General features: G+C 30.1%; 1 long non-coding RNA gene across 1 annotated transcript; it reads left to right on the top strand.

Moving 5' to 3' along the window:
- The first annotated feature begins 317 nt into the window (after positions 1-317).
- On the top strand, positions 318-7,279 carry LOC108522138 (uncharacterized). The gene is made up of 3 exons (XR_001883381.1): positions 318-395; positions 753-799; positions 7,243-7,279. It is a non-coding gene; the product is annotated as an uncharacterized LOC108522138 (long non-coding RNA).
- The last annotated feature ends 2,976 nt before the right edge of the window (positions 7,280-10,255 follow it).

Genomic DNA, 10,255 nt, shown 5'->3' with positions numbered 1-10,255 from the left:
ATCTAATATGCAACTATAAAGAATTTTACTTTTGTTTCATACTTTATTATTAATAATATGTAAATTATCCCTAAAGGATTTGATCATTCCATTAGCTCCCATTAAGGCCATATACTATTTAGATTAGTAAAACATAAAGTAAAGGTGTTAAGGTCTGAGGTAATTTTTAATACAACCTTAAAATATGTTTTGAGCAGCAAAGAAACCCACACTTTCCTTACATGGAAGACATTTCTCATCACGGGAGATCTAGGCAGTATGCACTAACAGAATTCCTGTGCAACATTCTGTTTTAGAGGATATCACCATGGATACTCAGATTATCATTTTATTTTCATTCATTCCAAGCAATTCTACTGCTTTATAATAATTCAATCCATGGCCTGAATTAAAAGGTACCAAGAGTTTACCTTGTATATCATTAGTGTTTTTGTCTTACATTTAAGAAATGTTTATTTGAATTTATCTCAAATTAATTTATATGTATGCTAAAAAGGAATAAGAATCCTTATTTGTGTTACTCTTTAATAAGTTTCTATATTATTCATTAATTAGGGCTATTTACTTTCCTTTTTTACCATTCTCTGAATTAGCCTCATTTTTTTCTTATAATATAAAGACATTAGAAGTTTGCATCACCATTGATAACGGATATTTACAATACATACATGCAATATTACAATCTCTTTCAGGTATCAATGAATTAAATTAACAGGTTATATGAAGTTATTTGTATTATTTTGTATTTAAAGGTCTTTATGTTGTTTTGGACTGTTTATTGAACCTGACATCATGAGAGGTAAAGCAACCACTTTACACTAATATTATAGCGTTTTTTTGTTAGTTTTAGAAGAATTATAGGAATCATTCTTTGTGTGAAATTGCCTTAAAGGTGTTTTGTTTTTTACACTTAAAAATATATCTAATTAATAAATATGTATATATTCAAGGTGTACAACATAATTTGATATACATATATATATATATATATAGTGTAGCGATTGCCACAATTAAATTAATATATTCATCACCACACATACCATATCTTAGAACCCAGAACTTATAGGTGAAACTTTATACTCTTTTACCAATGTCTCTTGTTATTCCCCACCTGCAATCCCCTAGTAAGCACTATTCTACTCTGTTTCTATGAATTTGATTCTTTAGTTTCCACAAATAAGTAAGATAATACAATACTTGTCTTTTTGTTTCTGGCTTATTGCACTTCTCATAATGCCCTCTAGGCTCATTCATGTTTTCACCAACGGTAGGATTTCCCACTTTTTTTATGGCAGAATATATTCCATTGTGCATGCATAAAAATATGCACACAAATAGACACCACGTTTCTTTAATCCATTATTGGTTGATAAACAGGTCATTTCCATATCTTGGCTATTGTGAATAATGGCACAATGAACATGAGGATACACATCTCTCTTCAAGACATTAATTTTATTTCCTTTGAATATATATTAGTTTTCCATTTTTTACACAATTTGGGAAGTAGAGAGCTGGAAATATTTAGTGAATAGTACTCCTTTATATTATTCTTTTTCTTTTCTTTTTCAACTTTTATTTTAGATTCAGGCAGCACATGTGCAGGTTTTTTACCTGGGTATCTTGAATGAGGCTGATATTGGGGGTATGAATGATACTGTCACCTAGCTACTGAGCAAAGACCTATCAGTTAGTTTTTCAACCATTTCCCTCCTTCCTCCCTATCCCCTATAGTAGTCCCCAGAGTCTACTGTTGACATCTTCATGTCCATGAATACTGATGTTTTTGCTCCAACTTATACGTGAGAACATAGAGTATTTGGCTTTCCATCCTTGTGTTAATTTTCCTAGGATAATGGCCTCTAGCTGCATCCATATTGCTGCAAAGAACATTGCTTCTTTCTTTTTAATGGCTGCATGGTATTCCATGCTATACATGTATCAAATTTTCTTTGTCAAATCCATTGTTGATGGGCACCTAGGTTGATTCCATCATCTCAATAGATGCAGAAAAATCTTTCTATAAAATCCAATGTCTTTTATGATAACCCTCAAGAAACTACACATCAAAGGAACATACTTCAAAGTAATAAGAGACATCTATGATAAACCCACAGCCAACATGATACTGAATGGGCAAAAACTGGAAGAATTCTCCTTGAGAACTGATGCTTTGTTCTTTGATATACTTTAGTTAAAAATATTGAAGGATTTCAGAGTACCACAGACAAAAGCAAAAAAGCAAAATAATTTATAACTAAATGTTATAATTAAATTGAGGCACCATCATCGATTTTTACTACTTTCCCATGAGGTGTTTGTTAATTTTGCTAGACAATTTCCAATCTTTAATAGGTAATTTTGTCAATGAGGTTTGATTTAAATGACAAGTACTAACACATTCAATAAGAAAATATAAAGCCAATAATGAGTTCTTAGTTATAGTAATAAAAAAGTCATATTAAAAGACAAGTTTAAAATATTGCCAAATAAAATTTAAAAATTATACAATATAGACCTCTGTCATTACTTAATAAAATGGCAATGATCACCATCTTCTGGTGGCTAGCATTTTTACATCATTATATGTTTAAGAACTTTACAAATATTTTACATAACACCTGTGAAATGCAATTGTTATCTGCAAATGTAAATACATTATAGGTGCCTATGAAGATATTCATCTTCTGATTTGATATGTGTTTTGTAACTGCATTTGATGAACCAAGATTTATGCAGGGAGCCATGAAAAATACAGTAAAGGCTGGCATGACCCCTGCTATCAAGAGTGAGAAAATCAAGTTGTGTAGATTGCATGAAAAATAGAACTTAAGATTCAAGCAATGGACCCAGTGGACAAAACCAACAAACAAAAACATCAACAAAGAAAACACTAAGTGGAACTAGGATTGGTTATGTAAGTGGAACCAGGATAAAAATGATAGGTTATCTTGGTAGAAGTAGGACAAAAATATAGATAGGATAAGTTTTTCTGTTATTCTTTTGTCATTTTACCACTATGCATAGTCATTAATATATATTATATACTAAAACTCTTTATTTGTATGAATTTCACATAAGTTTTACATAGAATTTCTACATATAAAGGATATGTATATTTGGCAATAAATATATGCTACATGATAAACTGTTTTCATCTTTACTAATGTTCAAATTATATGTAATCTCTAAACTAATTATATCTAATCACAAATAGTACTTAATCTCACAAGAGGACTGAAAAATAAAATCTTATTTAGGAAATGATATATGCATGATATATCTTTTACATATATCTTAGTCATGTTTTATCAAGTTTCTGATTTTTTAAAACATTTTAATAACGATTGTTACTTCTTTGAGTGTCTTAGCTACAAAATTGGGGTGATTATCTTTGCCAGTGAACCAAAATGAAATATTTTTTTTGTTTAATATATTTAAAATTTCAAAACCAAAGATTAAACATTCCCTTTGAGAAAATTAAACGCAAAATCTGGCCAGGGTCTGGAGACAAAGCAAATGACAAAAATGTCAGAGAATCAACAAGCAAAAAAGACCATCTCATAAACACATGTGCAGTTGATGAGATAAATCTCAGGGTGAGTGAAGAAAGGCAAATAGCTGGAGTCAATAGAGTAGGCAATGGGCATCAGTGAACCTTTTCACAAATCCAAAAAGTACAGTGAAATTCTGTGCTGGTTCAAGTATTATAGAGTATATTTTTAAATTGATTTTTTTTAAAAAAAAGATTATTTTACAAAAACGATGCTTTAAAACGTTATTAGTCTCTCTTTACATAAGCCTTAGAACTAGGACAAAAATGCAGGTATCAATTTCCTAATTAAATCCATCAATTAGCAATAAATTTTAGTATTTGAATAAGCAAGTCAGGAGACTTATTTTTGAACTAAGAAAAGGTTGAAAGCTAGGTATGTTGTAGGATTATTAAAATGTCAAATTCAGAATATTACCTTTTGATTTACATCCTGTTATTTATATTATTAATTTTAATTATAATCATTTAGAAAAGAAGTTCGTAAGAGTTTTTATTTAGAAGAGAGCAAGACAGCAAAAGACAAATAATATAAATGAGAATTATGAACCAAAACACATATAGCAAGTAAAATTTTCAATAAAATGTACTTAAAATCACTAAAAATTAATATAAAGTTACCATATTATGGACTCTTAATTAAAAATGAAGACCCCTTTACTAAATATAAATTTTATTAAGTAATTGAAGAGTTCTTCACATGCGAAATCTTAGCGTGAAAAAAAGGAACAGGCTACATTATGTTTCTGCAATTTTGAAAATAGTCTGACTTTTTAAAACACAAAATCAAAGATGCCATTAGAACATGATTTTGCTCTCAAGAACTGTTCTTTCATTTATTATCTTACTTTGATGGAGTACAGAGTAATATAGAAAAGAAAAGCCTGATTGTAGTATGAGTTGGAACCAGTAGGAGCATTGTTGGGTATTAGTAGGAATAAGAAATACGATGGCCAAGGAAATCTCACTTTAATTACTGTTTTGACCAAGAGTTCCATTTCAACATCGTTTAATGTCTTCCAATTTAATGCCTTCTCACCCTACATGTCATTACAACAATGTACATTTCATGAAGTTTAGTAGGAGTATTTACAGAAGCATGGTAGTAACAGCTTGCCCATATAGCTTTAAATTCCAATTTTGGAGAATTGCCTTCTTCAAATATTACATTTGAGATTACCCACTGTCATATCCTGTTAGCTATGCCTTGTGTACTTTTATTATTCTCTTTTTCATGTCAGAGAAATTCTGATGGACTGATGATAAGATAGAGTGGAAAAAGAATAGAGATCCACTTCTAGAGGCAGAGAGTAGAATAGTGGTTACTAGAGGCTGGAAAGTGGCAGGGGGATAGGGAAGGATGATGGTTAAAGGATAAAAATTGCAGGTAGACTGGATGAATAAGCTCTCATGTTCTATAGCACTGTAGGATGTCTATAGTTAACAACAACTTATTATATATTTTCAAATAGCTGGAAGAGATAATTTGTAATGTTCCCAATGCAAAAAATAATAAATGTTAGACATGATGAATAGGATAATTATCCTGATTTGATCAGTATACATTGTGTTGAATTGAAAAATCACTATATATTTCATAAATATGTAAAATTATTATGTGTCAATTTAAAACATAAGTAATTTTAAAATATCTAAATCAAGTTGTGGAAAAAGTAAAAAACAAACAAACATTTAGTGTATATTGTCATATTGTCTTTCTGAAGGTGTTATTAAATTTATTCCTACCAGTGATGTTTAGGGGTTACTACTTTCCAGATGTTTAACAATTTTGGATATAATGTAAACATTTAATATATGCCATTATGCAAGAAAAGAAAAAGAATAGAGATTCATACACCTATAAAACATTGTTTTTCTGAAATTTATCCAAAATAAGTGATTTAGCTTCTGTGATATTTCTCCTTGATATTTATTTATTCATTTATTTGGAGTTAGGGGCTTGCTCTGTCTCCTAAGCTGGAGTGCAGTGGCATAATCATAGCTCACTGCAACCTCCAACTCCCAGCCTCAACAATCCTCCTGCCTCAGTCTCTTGAGTAGCAAGGACTACAGGTGTTTGCCACCATGTCTGGTTATTTTTTAAATACTTTGTAGAGATGAATGAAAAACACTGTCACATACTTAAAATATTTTAAGAATACTTAGACATTTTCCAATGACTGGACTGATTTTAAATGAATTAAATTTAAATAAAATTAATTTAAAGTTATTTGCTGTTCCCCAGACTGGTCTCGAACTCCTGACCTCAAGTAATCCTGCTATCTTGGCTTCTTAAAGCTAAGGGATTACAGGCATAAGCCACCATACCTGGCCTCTATTTAACTCCAATGTGCTAAATTTTCATATTTAAGAAAGTTTAAAATCTCTATTCCTCTATCAAAAAAATATATATAGAATATGGATACAAGTTAGATACAAGATCAAATGCTCTCTGGCAAAGAGAAAATTGTACCTATAATAAATTTTAAGTAGTCTGTTTACTTCTAAAATAAAGGCAATTAATATTGACAGGTTTGTATTCTGTCTCTATCAAAACTATTTAAAATTCTGAACGTGTTAGAACATTATGATTTTTCCCAAGATTTCTCAGGAATTAGAGAGGTATATTTTTAAAAGTAGAAAAGTAGGTTTCAGGAAGCATTATACCATTCTAAATTACTTGATTTATGACTTCATAAGTATTAATTTTTAGTTGAACACAAGCAGTTTCTTTTTGAAGAAAGGAAAGGTAATAGTTCTTTACATTACATCTTTGCGGAAATGTATGAGAGAAATTCATAGTCACTAAACTTATTAATGCTTATAATGTGTTAATTTAGGGTATTTTATTAAATAATCATTATTTTCTGCTACTGAATATAAACTAAAAGAAGTTACATGGTCTTTTGCAAATAATTTTTTAGTGTTTTGTTTTTGTTTATGTTGCACACAGACATTGAAAATAGGTAATCATAATAAGTTGAGCAATATGTCATAGCACATTGAGAGTTTTAAAGTTGGGAAAATATCGAAGGAGCTACATTTTTTTCTGAAATAAAGAAAATGAAATAAAGATTAGAGAAGAAAGAGGTCAGGACATAAGAAAAAGTATGATTAATCACACTGACCCTTCAATGAACCGGAATTATCAGTTCCTGGTTCATTGCCATGGTTAAGTTTTCCTGAATGCCAACCACCTACTTTCTAGGTGCTCTCCTGTTAACTTCTATTAGAATGGAGAATCTCTGGTGTGTCTAGAACAACATTGTCAGTATGGTAGTCACTAGGCACTTGAGGCTATGCAGCACTTGTCATGTGGCTAGAACAGTAAGTAAATAATTTTAAATTAATTTTATTTAAATGAAATTCATTTAAAATCAGTCCAGTCATTGGAAAATGTCCAAGTATTCTTAGAATATTTTAAGCATGTGACAATGTTTTTTCACTACAAATTGTATACAATTTAAATAGAGAGAAGGTATGTCTGATGGCAATATAGCATTCAAATTGAAATGTTACAAACATTTCTAAGTGTTACAAATCATATTAAAAATATTTAGTTCAGAAAATTTATCTTAATTTTATTTTTAAACAACTAGAGCATTGTATAACATGCAAACATCCATATACACATATGTGCATATACTGTTTGTGTGCATATGTAAAGAAGCATTTTCTTTATATTGTAGTACTGGAAACCACTCAAATATGCATGAGAAGTAGACTGTAAGTACATTTTGACATACACATTAAATAGAATGGTGTAAATCAATGGTAGAAGGAATAAGTTCTAGCATTCAGTAGTGCAATAGGAAAATTATAGCTAACAATAATTTATTATATATTTCAAAATAGCTAGATTTGTAATGTTCCCAACACAAAGAAAGAAATAAGTGTTTGAGTTGATGGATACCTCGATTGCCCTGATTGGATCATTACATATTGTGTACAGGTATCAAAATCACAGGTACCCCCAAAATATGTATAATTATTAAATATCAATTAAATAAATAAATAACTATGCTCTAAGCATCAATAGAAATAAATCACAAAACACATTTTTTTGAAAGAATCTAGTAATAATAAAACCTATACTCTTTCATTTCACCTAAAGTTCAAAGTTAGAGAAAGCCAGATCAAATTATTTTAAGAGTCATACATGTGGTGAACTTTTAAAGACACTCAAGGGAGTGAATAATAGTAATTATAGTTTGCTCTTACCTCTGGAGTGGGAATAAAGGCAAGTGTCCAGGGAAGGGCCCAGGAAAATATCTATGTTGCTGATATTTGATTTCTTAAGCTGTTTTTTTAATGCATCTTTAAATTGTATATATGCATTACATATACATCATTTACTGTAAAATATATTGCATAATACAAAACAGAATAAAATATTTTTAAAGTTATTAAAACTTACTTTATAATCCGATATTGGTCTATTAATTGCAATGTTTCATAATTTTAAAAATTAGTTTTATTAATGTATCACTTGCATAACACAAAAGTTAGCCATTTAAGTGTATAATTCAACAATTTTTAATTTACTAACAGAATTATGCAATCATAATGATAATCTAATTTTAGAATATTTTCATCGCCCCCAAAAAGAAACTCTATACTCATTAGTCTTCTCTCCCCAGATTCAGCAGCCTTCTCTCTCCAACTTCAGATTTGCACTAACCTGCTTTCTGTCTCTATAAAGTTGACTTATCTTGATATTTCATGTAAAGAGATTCAAGAAATTTGTGGAAATTAGAAATTATTTCTTTTACTTACTTTGATGTTTTCAAGGTTAATCCATAGAGTGGCATATATCAGTAATTTATTATTGTTTATTATAAAATAAGTGTTTTATGTATAAATACACCTCATTTAATTTACCCTTTTATCAGTTGATGGATATTTGGATTCTATCCACTTTTTTGTCTATTTTGAATAATACTCCTTTGAACAAAATTTGTGTGGAAATAATGTTTTCATTTCTATTAAATATATATCTAGGAGTGAAATATTCATGCCATAGGTTAACTCTTTTAACATTTTCTCATTTTTAAGGAAATGACAAACTATTCCAAAGTGGCTATACCATTTTATATTCCCATTAGCAGTTTATGAGGATTTGAACATCTCCACACACTTATCAATACTCATCATTGTTAGTCCTTTTTTATTGAAGTCATCCTTATGTATCTAAGTACTGTCTCATCATGTTTGTATTTGCATTTCCCTAATCAAATATATTATTACACATTTTAAAAATGTACTTATTGGCCAGCTATCTTTTATAAAGAAATGCCTAAAGCTTTGCCTAAGTTTTAACACGTTATCTTTTAGTTATTTAATTATAATGTTGTTTTATATATTGTGAATATAAGATCTTACCCAATGTACCATTTATAAATATTTTCTCCCATCTTGTAGATTGTCTTATCACTTCTTTATAGTATCATTTGCAGCATTTTTTTTCTAATTTTGATAAAGTCAATTGTCATCATTTGTGATTTTTGTGTCATATCTAATACACCATGACCTAACCTAAGGTTTTAAATATTCACTGATAAATATTCCTCTAAGTATTTTATTTTATACCTCTTATATTTATATCTATGATCCACTGGTGTTAATTTTTGTGTAAGATGTAATAAAGAGGTATAATTTCATTCTATGTAACATGGATGGCCACCTATCCTAGCACCATTTGTGAAAATAAATTAACTAATTAATCAGACAAATAAATTCTTCTGTTGAATTGTCTTGGCATCTTATGGTCAAAATTCAATTGGCCATAGATGTGGTGGTATACTTCTGGACTCTAAATTCTGCTCAATTAATTTGTATGTCTGTGCTACCTAATCTTCATTACCATAGCTTTGTAATGAGAGTTGAAGGCTGGATGTTTGAATCCTTCAACTTTTTTCTTTTTCAAGACTGTTTTGGCTTTTCTAGGTCTTCTGCATTGTCTTGTACATTATAGGTTCAACTTGTCATTTTATTTTCTTTTATTTTTTTGGAAAATGGCAGCTAGATTTTGATAGAGATTGTGCTGAATACATAAATAAATTTTGGAAGTACTGTTATCTTTATGTTAAGTTTTCCAACTATTGACATATCTTTCCATTTATCTATGTATTATTCTTTAATTACATTCAATAATGTTCTGTAGTTTCAGTGTACGATGTTGGCACTTTTCTGTTAAATGTATTCATAAGTATTAAAATTATTTTGATGCTATTTTAAATGAAATTGTTTTTATAATAATTTTTGCACACTGTTCACTATGTATTTATCAATATATTCATTTTCTGGCAGGACATGGTGGCTCATGCCTGTAATCCCATCACTCTGGGAGGCTGAGTCAGACTGATTGCTTGAGGTCAGGAGTTTGAGACTAGTCTGGCCTACATGGTGAAACCCCATCCCTATTAAAAATATAAAAAAAAATAGCCAGGTGTGGTGGTATGTGCCTGTAATCCTAGCTATTTGGGAGGCTGAGGTAGAGGAATTGATTGAACCAGGGAGGTGAAGGTTGCAGTGAGCAAATACCGTGCCATTGCACTCCTGCCTGGGCAACAGAGCTAGACTATCTCTCTCTCTCTCTCTCTCTCTCTCTCTCTCTCTCTCTCTCTCCCCCCTCTCTCTCTCCCCCCCTCTTCCTCTCTCTCTCTCTGTCTCTCTCTCTTTCTCTCTCTCTCTATATATATA

Source organism: Rhinopithecus bieti, unplaced genomic scaffold (assembly GCF_001698545.2).
Source record: "Rhinopithecus bieti isolate Rb0 unplaced genomic scaffold, ASM169854v2 scaffold_57391, whole genome shotgun sequence".
Taxonomy (NCBI): domain Eukaryota; kingdom Metazoa; phylum Chordata; class Mammalia; order Primates; family Cercopithecidae; genus Rhinopithecus; species Rhinopithecus bieti.
The sequence above is the reverse complement of the archived record's forward strand: the minus strand, read 5'-3'. Positions and strand labels throughout refer to the sequence as shown.